Source organism: Physcomitrium patens, chromosome 7, assembly GCF_059467195.1.
Source record: "Physcomitrium patens ecotype Gransden chromosome 7, ASM5946719v1, whole genome shotgun sequence".
Taxonomy (NCBI): Eukaryota; Viridiplantae; Streptophyta; class Bryopsida; order Funariales; family Funariaceae; genus Physcomitrium; species Physcomitrium patens.
Window position 1 is genome coordinate 6,943,467 of NC_143416.1, and position 17,256 is coordinate 6,960,722.

The 17,256-nt window shown below is 28.4% G+C and overlaps 6 non-coding genes across 6 annotated transcripts; 3 read left to right on the top strand and 3 right to left on the bottom strand.

Moving 5' to 3' along the window:
- Positions 1–88: 88 nt before the first annotated feature.
- Positions 89–160, top strand: TRNAW-CCA (transfer RNA tryptophan (anticodon CCA)). Its single transcript has one exon. It is a non-coding gene; the product is annotated as a tRNA-Trp (tRNA).
- A 103-nt stretch (positions 161–263) lies between these two features.
- TRNAR-ACG (transfer RNA arginine (anticodon ACG)) lies at positions 264–336 on the top strand. Its single transcript has one exon. It is a non-coding gene; the product is annotated as a tRNA-Arg (tRNA).
- A 31-nt stretch (positions 337–367) lies between these two features.
- TRNAS-CGA (transfer RNA serine (anticodon CGA)) lies at positions 368–449 on the top strand. Its single transcript has one exon. It is a non-coding gene; the product is annotated as a tRNA-Ser (tRNA).
- An 8,538-nt stretch (positions 450–8,987) lies between these two features.
- On the bottom strand, positions 8,988–9,069 carry TRNAS-CGA (transfer RNA serine (anticodon CGA)). The gene has a single exon. It is a non-coding gene; the product is annotated as a tRNA-Ser (tRNA).
- A 31-nt stretch (positions 9,070–9,100) lies between these two features.
- On the bottom strand, positions 9,101–9,173 carry TRNAR-ACG (transfer RNA arginine (anticodon ACG)). The gene has a single exon. It is a non-coding gene; the product is annotated as a tRNA-Arg (tRNA).
- A 103-nt stretch (positions 9,174–9,276) lies between these two features.
- Positions 9,277–9,348, bottom strand: TRNAW-CCA (transfer RNA tryptophan (anticodon CCA)). Its single transcript has one exon. It is a non-coding gene; the product is annotated as a tRNA-Trp (tRNA).
- Positions 9,349–17,256: the final 7,908 nt, after the last annotated feature.

A 17,256-nucleotide genomic window follows, 5' to 3' on the forward strand; every position in this document is an offset into this window, starting at 1 on the left:
AGCGGGGTCAGAGGGGGCGGCGGTGAGTGGTGCCTGGGGCGGGATTGGGTTGATATTGAGAACCGGATGAGAGACGTGCATCGCCGTGGGATCCGTGGCGCAATGGTAGCGCGTCTGACTCCAGATCAGAAGGTTGCGTGTTCGATTCACGTCGGGTTCAAACTCCCGAAGGAAATGGTGACCACCCTGCGGCCTCCCTAGTTCGCTTCGCCCCTGGCCCACCCTGAGCGGGGGGGTCTGATTGTGGTCGGTCGAGGGGCGCTGACCGTGTGGCCCAATGGATAAGGCGCTTGCCTACGGAGCAAGAGATTCTGGGTTCGATCCCCAGCATGGTCGTGGGTCGCCGGAATTGTAGATTGTGGCGCGTGTCAATTTGGCCGAGTGGTTAAGGCGGCAGACTCGAAATCTGCTGGGGTTTCCCCGCGCAGGTTCAAATCCTGCAGTTGACGACTCCGCCGCTGCCCATTGTTTCTCCTCCCCTTCCGCACTCTCGTTTTCGTGCCCCGCGCCCCCCTTCTCGATTTTCCCTTCTCTTGAATTACCCCATTCTCCAGTTCTTTCGATGCGAACCTCCTTCGGCTCATTCCATTTCCATGCAGCAAATGCCATTTCAATGATTAAGCACTCCTTTCCAACACATAACCTTCTCACATTTCATCCAATATGCACAACTCTTCTCTAACCATCTTCATTCCAATTTACAAGCTGAGAGTGATTTATTTAATTCCAATTTACAAGCTGAGAGTGATTTATTTAATTCCAATTTACAAGCTGAGAGTGATTTATTTAATTCCAATTTACAAGCTGAGAGTGATTTATTTAATTCCAATTTACAAGCTGAGAGTGATTTATTTAATTCCAATTTACAAGCTGAGTGATTTGTATAGTTCCTAGTGTTAAATACTCTTGACAAACTTTTAATGACAATTTCTAGTATTGGCCCCCTCCTCTCTTATGTTGGCACTACACTCTTTGTAATAGAAATTATTAACATAGTAGATAATCCGTATCATGCAAGAAAATAAAAAAAAAAAGAAACAAGGTTGCAAGAGCTTGAATAAGAAGTCACAAAGTTTGCTTTTGTGATTCTTAAAATGATATCTTGTATATCAAGGATGGTTGGATGTCATGAAGAAAGTTGGAAGTTTTGTATTGGTTATTAAATTAAATTCTCATGATAAAATACATCTTAGTAGTGGAGAAAATTTATTGTTTTAGTTTAGTGACCATATTTTTCAAGTTGAGTGTTACCTTTGATAGCATGGAAAGAATAGAAATCCTTATTTTTAACTACAAATTTTTTTTGACTACAATTATATTTTTAATTTCTACTATTAAGAAGAAATTATTTACGAAGTGTTGTAATTTACATTTATTCATCTTCACAATGTTGGAATTTGAGTTGAAGTATTTGATATCTATTTAGAATCTTTTGATGTCAAATAGATATATTAGTTACAAAGTATGCCATATTGTTCGGATTAAAGTTTGTTGTTGGAAAAATTTGTATCTTTTAGCAACTAGAATATTTAATCACATATAATATAGTCGAAGATAGTGTAAATGCTCAAATTGTTTCTTTTGAATGAATTCTTAGATTGTCATAGATTAAAAGTACAAAAAAGTAGAAGAAATTGTAATTGAAAGCACTAAATTATGTATTATGAAATAATTAAGGATGCAATAGAATAATTTGCAAGACCAATGCTAAATAAGAAGCAATTCATAAAAGATTATAGAAAGAAGGATTCTTTCACAAACTAGCAAATAGAATTGTCACAAATACATTGTTATGATTAAAAATGATAATATTTATATAAGTATTGTGGTAATTGAGCTTATTTAGATTTATTATGTAAAAATTGCTAGCTTATGAAGCCTCAGCTTGATATTGTAGTCTTTTGAGAAAAACTAATAATATATATCAAATCATAAGACTGTCCAAATAACTTGGTGATTCAAAAAAGGGTTTTTTTTCCTAATCACTTTTAAAGTGTCTTTGCATTGAGTGAGAAGGCGACTTAAATTTTAAGCCTTGATTTTGCAATAATAAGAAAGAATATACTTCCAAAGTGTATTGCTATTGATTCTATACTATGTTTATACATTATCATCTTATTTTTAATAATTTTTTAAGCATTCTTAATATTATATATAATTAATTGGATTTTTCAACCTATAACAACGTGTAATTTTTTAGAATCCATTTGCAATACATCTATTAGAATAATATGTTCTAAAAATTTGACTTAAATTGTGTTAATGGAAAATCTTTTAATGAAGATGTGTAATCTTACATCTCTGATTTTTTACAATATGGTAGTCATATCATTTTGATTCTTTAATGCTATTATAATAAATTAAAATATCATGCAGCTTATTTATAAAAAAGTAATCTTTTATATTTAAAAAATATAAATTATCAAATGCCAAAATATTATTGTATTATAATTAAAAATAAAAATAATATTATATTTTTAATGGCCATATGTAATTGTTAAGGACTTGAACTACAAACAACAAATTTTTCAACACACTTTTGTATCATTCAAGTATAGTAGATATTTACTCAAAGTTAGTATTGTATTAAAACTAGAATGATTGTTTTCATAGATAAGAATATTAAAGACTTTTGAAAGAAGATTAAAGATAAGAAAAGCATTGACAAGAGTAAAGAAGATTTTATTCTTTCTTCCATATATACTATATACCTAAGAGCTATTTGGTTATTTTCATAGATATTGTTAATGAAAAGCATTAACTTTCTTTGCTATATTTGCAAGTTTTTTGGGTAGCTTTCATATCCATTTACTAATACCATATCCTTGCTATGAAAAAAATACTTCAACTTATTTTGGTGTTATCTTAAATCTAAGACTTCTTCAAAATCAAATTCTTAATTATTATCTTTTTTAATAAGAAGAAGTATTATTTGTCTTTTTCTAAATACATCCACTTTCTTATATGACTAAAAAAAAAACATATCAAATTCATGATGGATCTTTATGGACTTAAATAGGTGTATTCAATATGCAACTACATTGATCTATTCACAAATAAAAAATAGTTGAAGTCTTTGATAATCTAACTTCTCAAAACATTTATTAGTCTTGATGTTACAAAAAAATAACCATGCCATATTGTCGATGTAGAGTTGGAGTTGTTTCTTGCAATAAGTATATGTATTCATCTTTTGTTATTCTTAAGCTTCTTTTAATTAAGTCTTCATTATTGCATGTAGCTTTGATGAATGATTTCTCAAATCTTTTGCAATTAAGTCCCTCTATCAGATATAATAACTTTTAATAATCTATAATAGCAATAAATATGACTAAAAAAATATATAATTATTTTTTTACTAAAAATAGTTTTTATACATAGTATAAAATATACTATCTTAGTAAAAAATCTACTATTATAAATATAAAATAATATAAACTTAAAATTAAAATATTTGTAAATTTTTTTATAAAAAAAAAAAAAGACCATGATTTTTGTGGTATTGGTAACAGCTAAAAAAGTCTATAAGGTCAATGATAAGAAGTTTTAAATCTTAAACAAACATCACACGTTTGTACAAATTTTTTTATCTCCTTCTACATTTGAAGCCATTAAAAAAAATTGATATTAATTTCAAGATCTTGTTGTATTTAAAATATTTCTAATTATAAAATCTTGACAAGTTGAAACAATACAAATTCATATTTCATTTTGTGGAAGATATAAGCATATTTAAAAAAATATATTTTGAGCTTAAACTAAAAAATATTATGAGATTTAGAAGGATTATTTTTAATATCATGAATAAGAAGATTTAAGGACATACTTGATTGAACTTGCTTAAAAAAACTAAATCAACAATTAATATTTATTTTATTACTTAAAAAAGATATAATTCTTATTTTAGAAGAATTATTTATTATTGATCAAAACTTGAAATTTTTTCTTTTTGTGTAAGATAAAAGAATCTAAAAAGGCTGTCTAATAAATCTTATTATTTTTCTAATCAATAAGTAATCTTAAATTCGAATTTTGGAAAAATTACATGCTCCAATGAACTTAATGATAATTTAAAATATATGCTTATATGAGATACTTGAGATTCTTATTATTTTTATATATGATGATTGAACTTGAATTATTTATACATGTAAAAAATATGATATTATATTCAAAATGACCATGCTTTATTGAAAATGTACTCTTTTATTCATGTTTTTTTTAATGAATTTCTAATTATATATTTATCATAGATTTATTTTTGTAAAGATCTTTTTTTAATTCAATTGATTAAAAAGTCTTAATATCAAAGATAAAGAATATTTATTTTTTATGATAATCTTATTAAATTATCAATAATACATTTACATCCATAATTTTTTTTTTTTTTTTTTTTTGTTACATATAAAATAAGAATTCTTATTGGAACTATTAAATGCCATACAAAATTCTTAAATAATTTTTTGGTCAATGTATTCTTCAAATGCAACTAATTTATTTTGTGATAAACTATAGATTGAACAAAATAGAAATTGAGCTTCTTCTTAAAGATCAATTAAGCAATCATATTAAAAATGATTTGAAAGAATAAATGTATTTTTTAAAAAAATATCTTGATTGTTTAAAAATTAACTTAAAATACCATTTAAAGTTTTTTTACTATAAAAAATAAATATGGTTTAAATAGCAAAACTTGACACTTCTTTTGCAACATGCATAAATGCTTATACACCTATCAATAAAAATTTGACTATATTAAATTTATAATTTTTTAATTAAATAAAAAATAATATATTGTATTACAAAAAAACTCATGATTATAAGAAATTAAATCTATTTAATAGTATTATTTTTCTAGCCAAAATAAACCTAAAATTAATAGATTTGAAGAACATATAATCATATTACATACTATTAAATTATTTTATTCATTAGTTTCTACATCTAAAACAATAATTCCATAAACAATTGTCAAAGACAAGAACTCAATGAATGCAAATAAATAAGTAAGTTTTCTTTCAAAAAAAGATAAAAAATAAAAAAAAATAAAAAAAAATATTTATTTCCAAAAGAAATTTGAGTAGCTATTGTTAAAAGACAAAAAAAAAAATTAGAGATCCTTGAAATTAGACTAAAAGCAAGAAAGATATTGATAATAATTCAAAAGGCTTCACTTTTTCTTCTATATATACTATCTAACTAGGAGTTACATGGCAATACTATATGAAATCTCTAGCATGTATTCAATTTTTATGATACATGTCTAATTTGTAAAAGAAGTTTTTTATACATGCATTGCATGATAAGCTTGTATTACTAGCTATCAATAGGTGCAACATGTGGCTAATTTTTTGGCCAAGTTTTCAACCTATCAATTAACTACAAACATATATAAAATTAAAGCCATATCTATGAGGCTTCTAAAAAGGCTTCTCTATGATTTCTACATGCAGGAACATATATTTTTTTTAAAATAAATATAATTCTTATTTTTTAAGAAAGTCTGTTTCTAAAAGAAAGTAAGGTTCTTGAATCTAATAAAGCAAAGACTTTATAATTTTTTGGTCCTAAAAAAATATCTATTATATTATAAGGTGATGGATTTGAATAGAGAATAGGATCTTTAGTTGGTGTTGTATAAGATTTCAATTGCACGGTTCCTACTATAGTTGAAAAAACTTATTTTTGGATATTTTTTCTTCTTTAGTAAATATGTTCTTTATTTTATAATTTTTTTGCTTCTTTGAATAATGTTGAGTAATGTGCTTAGGTTCTCTATAATATAAGTACAAACATTCTTGAAGATATTAACTCTTTTCTTGCTTAAAAAGATATTTAAAATATACTATATCAATTTGCTTAGATTTCCACCTTGATAAATAGGTTTCTTAAATTTTAAGAATTTTAATTATGACTTGATTATTTCTTTTAAAACCAAATCTTTGTTCTTGGTATTATAAAACAAATTCAAATGTTCCATGTAGTAGCTTAAGCAATAAAATATTTCAATGTGTTTATTTTCAATAAATTCAACAAATAAATTCAACAAATAAATTCAACCAACTTCTAGGCTTAGGCTACAATAAAACCTTTTTAATAGTCATTTACATACAATCAATTTGACTCATGTTTGCTTTAACAGTTCAACTTAATTTTTATGTACATCAAATGAACATTAAAACAACATTCTTAAATAGATCTTTTTAAGAAGAAATATATATATATATATATATATATATATATATAGAATAAGTAGTTATTTTACAGAATGAAGATACCTAGTGTATAGTATAAACAGGGATAGATAACTACTGAAAAAGTGGTTCAACAGGTAGAATGGATGAATAGTTAGAAAAAGTAATTATCATCTATAGTATAGGAGTTGATATCTCCGGATAATATAAGGAAGATGGGAGAGAGGAAGAAAATGCCAGAGTGCGAAAGTACTAAGCCGGGAAAAGCTTGATGCTATTTCTTCTTCTTAGTTTTCTTATTTCTTATGTGTTAGTGTTGATTCTAGTGAAGAGAATCGATTTAATGAATCAATGTTTGATTTATGAAGTTGTTTATGGATCACTGTTTATCAATTGTTGTGAAAGATTGAGGATGTATGGAAGTTTCCAGTCACTGTTTATCGCAAGGCTGTAAGTTCAATGGAGAGGAATTGTAATCGAAGGAATTACCTTGATCAGATTCTATGGATTGGAAGTTCCATGGTTTGGGTTATGCTTGTGTGTTTGTAAATTACACAGGGTACTGAAATTGATGTCGTGATTGTTACCGTATTGATATGAGAGAGTGGACAATAGGAGAAAAAGTCAATTGTTCTTTTGTATTGTAAGCATTCAGCAATAGAGGTTAATTGTAGGACCTTAACAATTGGAGCTCATATACATGGTCTTTCTTTGAGTTCGAATTCTACTATATGGATTTATTTTGGGAGGTTTCTTCTGGAATAACTAAAATGACAACCACAATATATATATATATATATATATATATATATATATATAAAGGTCTTAGATAAAGTCATTTTTTACAACTTGGTATGATGTAACACCTTCACAAAACCATTTATGAATTAAAACAAACACCCAAGGAATAGTTCAAGATAATCAATACATTTCTCGATACTCTTGAATTTATAAATTTAACAACTGATGGTAGCATATATTATCTTCATTATAGATCAAAGTTTATCATTCTCATCGTATATATAGATGATATCATTATTGCTAATAATAGCTTTTTATTGCTTCATAAAATAAAAATATAATTTTACTTCCACTTCTTATACTTTGATCTGGGAGAAGTTTATCAAATAAATACCTAAAAGTCTTTACTTTTATCTTCCAAATAATCTCTAATATACTACAATCTATATAAAATGTATACACATAACATCCTACTACTACAACTACTATTATAGCTATTTATAATTCTTGTCTTTTTTAATAAAATTTATTTTATGAAATTTGACATGTCTATAATGTTTAAAAAAAAAACCTAAATAGTCTAGAATCCATAAGATGCCTTTTAATCTTCTTCCAACTTTCTATAATAGCTTCTAAAATTGGTAAAACTATTTTTACTAAAATCTTTAAAATAGATTTTTAAAATATTTAGAAAACATCGAATTAATGTGAAATAATTGCTTTGGAATCTTTTTATGATATTATAATGTTAATATTAAATTAAAGATACTTTATCATATCTAAAAATATTTTAGAATAATAAAACTAATATAAATCAACTAATAATTATAGAATCTACATAATCACTTAAAAATAAGATTCTTCAATAAAATTTATATTCCTAATGTGTATCATTTATAAGTTTATAAAAAACTATAAGAAACAAAAGATATTTTTAAACATTAGTCTCATATTTAAATACATATTACTAAAAATAAGAAAAAATAAAAATACTACAAATAAGAAAAAACAAAAGTACTAAAATAACTAAGATAATTGCCTTCAAGACATACTAAGATTCTATTTTATTAGTTTTTAACTTAATAAGAATATTTTGTCTCCTAAAATCTTCTAAATCCTAAATGATACTTAAGTAGTTAAAAAAACCTAACAAATTAATATATTCATGATCATCCAAAATGAATAAATAATTTGTGATTCATTCATATATTAGGTTTGTTTACAAAGGTCACATTCAAAAACTTTCAATAGTGAAAATCTATTTGTATTTCTTCTAAGTGTAATATGTTAGGTTTTTTATCTTAATTCCATCTACTTAATTAACCATCAGAATTAAACTTAATGAACAACACAAAACTTCCAACTTTCTTCATGACATCCAACCATCCTTGATATACAAGATATCATTTTAAGAATCACAAAAGCAAACTTTGTGACTTCTTATTCAAGCTCTTGCAACCTTGTTTCTTTTTTTTTTTTATTATTTTCTTGCATGATACGGATTATCTACTATGTTAATAATTTCTATTACAAAGAGTGTAGTGCCAACATAAGAGAGGAGGGGCCAATACTAGAAATTGTCATTAAAAGTTTGTCAAGAGTATTTAACACTAGGAACTATACAAATCACTCAGCTTGTAAATTGGAATTAAATAAATCACTCTCAGCTTGTAAATTGGAATTAAATAAATCACTCTCAGCTTGTAAATTGGAATTAAATAAATCACTCTCAGCTTGTAAATTGGAATTAAATAAATCACTCTCAGCTTGTAAATTGGAATTAAATAAATCACTCTCAGCTTGTAAATTGGAATGAAGATGGTTAGAGAAGAGTTGTGCATATTGGATGAAATGTGAGAAGGTTATGTGTTGGAAAGGAGTGCTTAATCATTGAAATGGCATTTGCTGCATGGAAATGGAATGAGCCGAAGGAGGTTCGCATCGAAAGAACTGGAGAATGGGGTAATTCAAGAGAAGGGAAAATCGAGAAGGGGGGCGCGGGGCACGAAAACGAGAGTGCGGAAGGGGAGGAGAAACAATGGGCAGCGGAGTCGTCAACTGCAGGATTTGAACCTGCGCGGGGAAACCCCAGCAGATTTCGAGTCTGCCGCCTTAACCACTCGGCCAAATTGACACGCGCCACAATCTACAATTCCGGCGACCCACGACCATGCTGGGGATCGAACCCAGAATCTCTTGCTCCGTAGGCAAGCGCCTTATCCATTGGGCCACACGGTCAGCGCCCCTCGACCGACCACAATCAGACCCCCCCGCTCAGGGTGGGCCGGGGGCGAAGCGAACTAGGGAGGCCGCAGGGTAGTCACCATTTCCTTCGGGAGTTTGAACCCGACGTGAATCGAACACGCAACCTTCTGATCTGGAGTCAGACGCGCTACCATTGCGCCACGGATCCCACGGCGATGCACGTCTCTCATCCGGTTCTCAATATCAACCCAATCCCGCCCCAGGCACCACTCACCGCCGCCCCCTCTGACCCCGCTGAGTGGCCCATGCGCCGTCGCAAATCCCTTGCCCCCTTCCCCCAGCGCTCCCTTTCCACCGGATTCTGTCCCGGCTTTCGGTCCTGGGACTGCTTTTGTCCCTCGTTCCCTCCGCGCCACCCCTGGCTGCCTTGACGGAATCCATGTATTTGGCTCCATCCTGGCTGTAATCCCACTCCCAGATGCGCCCACTGTCCAGGTCTCACCATCACCTTCTTTTCCTCGGAGCCGTTTCTGCATTTGCCGCCGCTGCGCTCCACCATGGTTGGGATGGACCACGCTCCTTCCACGAGCCCCCAAACGTTCACTCCAATCACCCCACGCATTCTCAACTCCGCTCTCCGGTCATGTCAACAACTGTGCACACATTCAAACAGCTCTATCCAAAAGGTGACCTTCCTCTCTGTTGACAACACCCCGTTCCACATGAGGTGACCCGCTCAACCACACCGCTCCGTTGCCCCCAACACCTCCCGCAGTCGCTCACTCCTTCCTCCGACATCACAAGTGATGCACACAGCGCACATCATCATCCGCGGGCAATTCGAGGATATGCAACTAGCGTGTCCGTCTAACCAAGTTTATTGACTGTTTATGGAGCATTTGGTTACATCAATCGTATTAAGTGGACATGTTCAATCACATGCTGGTCGTTACATCGAACCTGATTTGTTTTCTGCCGCTAGGTTTTCCATCTGATTTCGAAGCCCTTGTGGTACTTCTCGGATGCGTTTGATCATGGCATTTGGTATGCCTTTCCTTTGCTTGTGTTGGATTCACAACCATTTATTAAGGTAGTTGGTTTGAAAACTGCGTGTTGTGGGACCTATCTCTTGTTTTGAGAGGGCAGCAGGTATTTACAGTGATAGTCCTTTTTGTTATGAAGTCTAAGAAGTTCAGATCATTCAGAGGGAGGGGGGCAATCAGTTGGGTGGAGTTGTTTGCTTGGCAAGGCTGACTCGAAGCCAGGATTGGTGTGCCTAGTGCATCGTCACTTATCTCTGTAGGCATGCTCCGGTCGATGAGTAACCTCGTAATCGAGGTGAACAAAAGCTCGTTCAATCTCCGGTAGCGACTCAAGTTTGTCTTGAAGTGATTCGCCAATATCATGTGCCTGGCGCAGAGGCATGTCCGCTGCCAGCACAATATCGACTTCTGCAAAGTAATGTGACCCAAAGGTGTATGCACGGACGGGGTCAATTTGAGGCATCTCCTACTGATGATTCCAGAATAGATATGTCACCTCACGTAATATGTCTGTGGAGGAGAGGCTGATCGACTACCCAATGCGGTCCCATTTTCTAGAACTGGTAGCGACCACGTCCGTGTACTTTTGTAACGTACATTGATTCTATAAAGCAGAAATACTTGTTTTTGCTTGATGTCTCTATATATTCACTTTATTCCACAATGTTACTTTAGCCATAGTAACATTGCTTGTTTGTGTGCTTGTTGTTTAAACCACAGAACTTTCTATTTTGGTAAGGAATTAGAATCTAAGATATTGTTGTACTTTTAATATTTCAATTCCATACATAAAAAGATTTTGGAATAATTTTGGAAAGAAATTGAGTTGAGTATCCCATTAATTTTTGTTTAAGAATCAATGTTTAAGAATCAATGTTATTAGTCAATTCTACCTAAAGTCCATAGAAATGTTGAAGGTCTTTGTCAATTATGTTTTTGGCTTCAACTTTGATAACTATTTTTATAATCTTAGCAATGCAAATTGATTTTTGTGTCTTATAGATCTTTTCTATTTTTTTAAAGTTGTGTTTACCATTTTTTAAATGTAGAATTAATAAATGAAATTTTTTGACTTATAAAATGTATATATTAAGTTGTGTTGACAATGTGGCTACTAACTCTTTTTTGCCATGCATGCACCTCTATAATATGGTACTATGTCAATTAAAACAAGTGAGCTTTTTTATATATTTTTTTCTTCTTATTTTAGACTTTAGTCCACTTTTATAATTAATTGAAAGATAAAATTCTTTCCAATTTTATTATAACAACATTTCAAATGATGTCTTGTTTTTGCAATATCAAGTAATTTAGTTATCTATATAATATATAAATAGGATCTAATTAGACTATAGATATTTATTTGAGTTTCTAATGAGATAATATGTCTTTGTGTAATTTAAAAGGGAGACTTGCATCTTTGGACCTTATCTAATAAGTTTAATTCTTATTGATTTGAGTAGATCAAAGACATTGGTCACAAAAGTACTTCCTTTTGCTTCCTACGTCTTATATTGTGACTCTTATTTGTTTGTGATTTTAGCCAAGCTATTAGTACTATACATAATATAGGCTTTGATCTAAATTAAAATCTATAGTTTATTGATACTAATATTGGTTTAGAACTTTATAATATTTTGATGTTTTATTTTTAAATTCTATATAATCTTTTGTCATGGATATACATATTTATTCTAATATTTACCAATATAATTAAGTAGAAATAGATAAAAATAGATTTATTTCATAATATTTTTTAAAAAAGCTTCATAGATACTATTTTTACTTTAAATATATTTTTAGTTGATTGATAGGTTAGAAACTTAGTTAATAAGTTAATTACATGTTAGTAGCTTACAAAACAAGCTAATAATATGGCACACATATAAAACAAAATTGTCTTGCAAGTTAAGATATGTATCTTGCAAAGTCAATATGTTTTAGAGGTCCTATATGATATCAACACATAGCTCCTAGTTAAGAATATATATGGAAGTAAGAGTGAAGTCTTTTTCACTCCTATCAACGCCTTTCTAGTCCTTAGTCTTGTTTTAAGACTTTCTAATCTTCTTGTCTTGGGCAATAACCATTCTAGTTTAATACTATATCATCTTCAAGTGATTTTCTAATCTTTTTAAATGACACAAGAGTGTATTGAGGTTTTCTTTCTTTGAGATTCATGTCCTTTACATCTCCTCTATAGATCACTCACATCCATTCTTTAATTTTTATTCATGAATTTGAAATTGATAGGAGATGGTGTTATTATTGAATAAATTTGATGGTAAACACTTTTTAAGCACCAAACTTTGCCATAATGAGTCCAAATTTCTATTGTACCTCCAAAATATAAAAGAATTAAAAAAATGTAAAAAAATCTATATATTTTTATACATATATAGTTTATTTCTATATAAATTATCTATATTAGATTTTAAAAATCAAAGATAGATGGTTGGAATTAAAAAATAATACTATATATTTAATTAAGAAATTTATTGCAACAAGTAAGAAAAATTTAAGTAGAATTAGGAAAAAGGGTCTTTCTTGCTACCAAAATCTTATACCACATAATAAACTTTTATTAGCTTTGATGTTCTATAATAATATAGAATTTTAATCTTTATTTCTATTATTTATTTTTACAAGTGATTTAAACATTAATGCTACTATAGCTTTACTTAAGCTAATAAGATTGGTCTTGTCTTTATTGATGGATTAACAATATTATAACCATCCAATATTGGTTAAAGTACGTTGCATTGTCATGTGGTAGCATGGCTATATAGTAAAAAATAAAAATATAGATATTATTATAAAAGAGCCTAATAAAAAGATGTAGTAGAAAAATAAGGATAAATAATAGAAAGAGAGTAATAGATTTAGTCTTAATATTACTTTTTGTAAAAGGAATACTTCTATTTACTTTGTAGATGCATAAATAAGCCAAATCAAAGTAAATAAGATAAGAAATTGATATAGACATGTTTAAGAAAGAGTTAATATAAGATTAAAGTAAAACTTAAATCACATTACCAAAAATTAATGCCTACAAAGGACCAAATATTAATTTGGATCAAAATCAAATCTTGATGTACAAAACTATCTCTATATAATGAATTTAGGATTTGTTTGTAGATTAGAGAATAAAATACAAGAAAAAACTAGAGGAGAGATTTTTTAGCATTGGTTTCATGTTATTTGGATCAATATTAAGATTTTGAGGAATTTTTAAAATTCATAATATTCTTAGTAGGTTTAGGTTTTAAAAAAAATAATTGTTTATAAATTTGAAGGTTTCTTGAGTTTTGTGGTGTATATATGAGTGAAATTTGGGAAATATATTGGTGTGCTTGTTTTGAATGAGTATGCAAATTTTGAGATTGATTGAATAGTTAGATTGAAGTATATGAGGGTTTTTATAGGTTGAGGTCTCAAAAATTGGAGTTTGAAGGTCAATGAGTGTTTCTAAGATCATCAGCAATTTTTTAATTGGATTGAAGTGAATTTTTTTTGTATAGACAGTAGACTCAATTTCTAAGGTTTAGGTGGGATTTAAGAATAGTTTAATAATTCAAAAAGAAGATATTAGAGCTAGAATTTTAGCATTAAGGTTAAAATAGGAGGCTACTCAACATCCAATTGGATTATCTTGCATCTCTCTCAATTGATAAGTGCAATCGATTTCATCTTTCTTATGCTTTTTTTTAACTTAGACATTAAGAAGTGTACAAATTTTGAATTGATATTAATATTTTGATCATTAATTTTTGAGATTTCAATCATCTAAAGGATTTGTTAAGAATTCGTTTAAGATTTAGAATTTAATTAGGATTTGCTTAGGATTTGGTTAAGGATTTGTTTATGATTTAGGATTTATTAAGATTTTATTAGGATTTGATCTAGGATTTGGTTAAGGTTTAATTAGGATTTCAATTAAGATTTGATTTAAGATTAATTTAGATTTATTAGAATTTTAATTAAGATTAAATTAGTATTTTATTAGGATTCATTTATGATTTATGATTTTTATTATTTCTTTAAGATTCTATATTTTTTCTTCAAAAGTTTTATTTCTAATATTTTTTTAATATATATATATATATATATATATATATATATATATATACTTTATTTTAAAGATTAATTTAGGACTTATATGTATTTTTTTTTACAACTTCTTTTAAATTTATCTTAGATTGGTTAAAATTTGATTAGAATTATTAAGATTTACTTAAAGTTTATTTGAAATTCTATTAAACTTGGTAGGATTTTTGTTGCATTTCTATTTATCTTCCATAGTTAGGTGCTTGGTACATTCTCAAGCAAGAATACACATAATACAACAACGTAGTCTTATCTGCAATGTAATTTTTAAATGATGCTTTAATCTTTGTTTTTGTTTTTTTGTACCTTTTTAAATTAACATGAAAAAATTTATTATTGAAATAGGCAATTTTTTTACAATTTTATCTTTATTTGTAATTTGAATTGTCACAAAATATTAATGATTTATTTATTTTTTATTTTATTTTTATTTTTTTAATAGCTATTAGATTTATTTTAATTCAAGATGAATTTCAATTCTAAGAAAAATATCTCAAGCGTGTATATGGTATTTTAGATCATCTTTATTTTCTTAATAGGATTAGAGAGGTATCATCCGCATATTATACCATGATATGTTGTCAATTAGTCATTGTTAATTAAATAGCACTGATTTAACAAAGCTTTGCTTCTTTATCAATCATGGCATTGAATACGTCAAGAATGATAAAGAAGAAATAAGGTATAAGTGGGCATCATTGTTATATCCATCTTTTAATTTTAAACAAATTGGAGAGTGAACCATTAATTTTTACTCAAACACTTGTATTAATAAATAATAAACAGATCATGTAGATAGATTCTATAGAAAAGCCTATGATAGACATTATTTGAAGCAAAAGATCTCAATCTATCATTTTATATGCCTTCAAGAAGTCAAGCTTAAGAAAGAATAGAAGTTATCTTAACTTTTCTATTTACACCATAGTTTCATGTATTAGTAAGAAGTTGTTTAGTATGAACTACATGGATAAAAAAACTAACTAGTATCTACTATTTTTTTTTCATAAGTATGGGCTGTAAGCATAATTATAAAGCTTTTGCATATATTTTGTATCGAATATTGAAGAAAATAATTGACTTCTAGTTTGTAAAATTGCATTGGATTTGTCTCTTGTGTGACAATGATATCATCTCTTGCATGACATTAAGTAATAGATGGTCATAATTTATGTTCTCTTCTAACATAACAAAATAATATAATCGAATTATATTTTATTAATTTTTATAAATCTTAAAAATGATGCCATATGATTCTAGTAATTTGTCCACATACATGTCCTTCAAGGCTACCATAAATATTGCCAATGTAAAGAAGGTATGGAATATTTCTTTTTTAGCAATATCTAACTAATAAAAAATGTAGCTAATTGCTTAGTTTCTTGCACCTTTTGTTGTAATAGTAGTTGATTAGATTGAATACAATTGGCTATAAAAACTTTGATAGATATAAGTAAGAGTGGCTTTGCTATTATAGATCTAGTCATGCTTGTCAACTAACTTGGTAATATTCAATACTATAGACTTTTTCTTATGTACTTGAAAAATATTTTTTTGTGCAAAAATCATTCAATTTTTGTTATTTTAGGCAAGACCAAGTATTTTATTTTTTATTTTTTATTTTTTTATTTTAGACAAGATCAAATATTTTATTCTTTTATTTTCTATTTTTTTATGTTATTACAATTGGTTGGTACAATTGGCCATCACAATTTAGCACATTGCATTTTTTAGGTCTTATTGTAAGATAGTCATTGTTGTAGCAAGTTGTAGCCATAAAGAGGCATCTTCATGTTGTCATTTGACCACCTTGTCTATTTAGTATATTTTATAAAACTTCAAGTATCATCAAAGTTTACTATAAATAGATAAAGATAGATTTAAAGTCTATAAGCTTCAAATCTTAATTTAAACTATTTTATTTGAGAGATAATAAATATTCATTATATATGGAAATATTTACTTGGCCTTAGGTTGAAACCATATATGTTACCAAACAAAGAAATAATTTGAGTGTAGACTATCGCCTAATAATAAGTAATCAATACTTGTAGTTACCAATCTTGGTGATATAAATGGATATACACAATTGAATCTAGCCATTGTGTATGTATTATTACTCTATTAGCTATTTCAACTATACTTAGGTCCATTTAATAGGAACTTATTTTTCAATCTAGAATAATATTGTAAGAAAAGTAAATAATCCATGTTTATTTTTTAATATGATAGAATCATTAATATTTGATTCTTCAGTTAGACTTTTTATATAATATAAGTCTCTTATGAAAATCTATTAAAAATCTACTAAAAATGTGATTAATATTTTTTTCTATAGTACACATCATTTCATTGTTTAGTATAGAATATATATATTAAGAATAGCTATGTTTGCTCTTTGCACCTCATGTACTTGCTTCTACTATGTTTGATCAGTATTAGAGTGGTTTGATTGTTCTATGAGATGCAAAATATAAAAAAAAAAATCATAAATAAATACTTCTATTGCTCGCTCCTATCTTATGTATCTTATTATTATAGGCAACATCTTCTTCTTAATTAAAGAAACCAGCTTTGAGTTTCATTTATTTTTTAATACTAACAACTTTATATCATAGAGATTATGTTTTTGTATACAAATAAAATCTAACTTAGATATATAGGCATGAAGGTAATTACAAAATATATCTATTTTAATAAAATCATTAAGATTTTTGCTCATTTTGTATTGTCACAAAGATTTTCATTCAATAAAAGAAAGAAAAAGAAGAGATTAAACTTCATATTTTATGTTCATGATTCAATGCACAAAGTCTGCTGATTTTTCTCTTTGTTGGAAGTAATAGAAAGATCTTTAATGTTGTGATAATTTTATATATTGGTTTTTTTTAGCCATTGTCTTATTTGAAAAAAGAGTCAGTATAAGTGATTTTAACAAGTCAATTGATATTCTTTGCTTCTGTAGC